Below are 1,001 nucleotides of genomic sequence, written 5' to 3'. Positions count from 1 at the left end.
AGTGAGGGTGGGCGTGGGTATGTGTTGAAGGGAGGGTCTGTGGTTGAATTCAAGTGTGTATGAGTACGTGTGCATGTTATTTTTGTGTTTTCCTGCATTTTTGTTTCCCTCCCCCCCTCCTTGAAAACGATATTGACGATTACGAGTAAATGTTGTGAAAATACCAAGGAAATGTTGCGCAACGGTACCTTCCCCCCTCCCCCCCCTCCCCGCATCCCACATCCACAGAGCAGCAACAGTGTAAGCTCGATGACGTCACAACCGTGTCCGGACTCGGGCAGCGCGTACTGGCTGTTGCATAAATTTGCTGCGGATGATCCAAATGCCCAGTGTGATGCAACAACTGAATATTCATCCGTCCTTTGTCTTTGAGGACGCCGCCATGCACGCTACACTGCATCCGAGCGTCTACACTTTCCGCGCGATTGTCTCGTGCGAATTGGCGGTCGGCCATCTTGGGTCTCCGAACGTGTCACTTGACGGGAAACTTCGATGCTGTCGCCTTTAACGGGGCTGCCTCGGGGTACGAGCGCGTCCATTCCCTTGTTTTTGTTGCTCTCCTTGCAGATGTAAGTGGCAGGTATCATCAAATTTTAAAATGACGACAAAAACATCACATCAACCATATATAGGCATCAGTAGCAATGCCCACATATCCATGTATCCCAACGGATTTTTTATGCCGTAGGTGGGGGAACTTATTTCCTTTTCCACGAGTCCCGTTTTGAAGAGGGCAGCTCGTCAGCCCGTCAGCTCGTCACCCTGTCAGCTGTGCCGCCCACGTCATGATGGTCTACCACAGTTAGCAGCCAACGGGGGGGAAGGGGTAACTGAAACTTTTTTCTCGGCTGTTGGTTAATGAAACCCATTCAGAACACTGCAGTTGCAGGGCTGAAACCAGACAGTGTATTCTAAGAAGTGTTGTTATATATCTATATTATTACAGCAGAGATACACAATGTGCTGTTTATTTGTAATATAGCAGAAAATTGTATATACAT

This window comes from Penaeus monodon, chromosome 21, assembly GCF_015228065.2.
Source record: "Penaeus monodon isolate SGIC_2016 chromosome 21, NSTDA_Pmon_1, whole genome shotgun sequence".
NCBI classification, from domain to species: domain Eukaryota; kingdom Metazoa; phylum Arthropoda; class Malacostraca; order Decapoda; family Penaeidae; genus Penaeus; species Penaeus monodon.
This window is presented reverse-complemented; position numbering follows the sequence as displayed.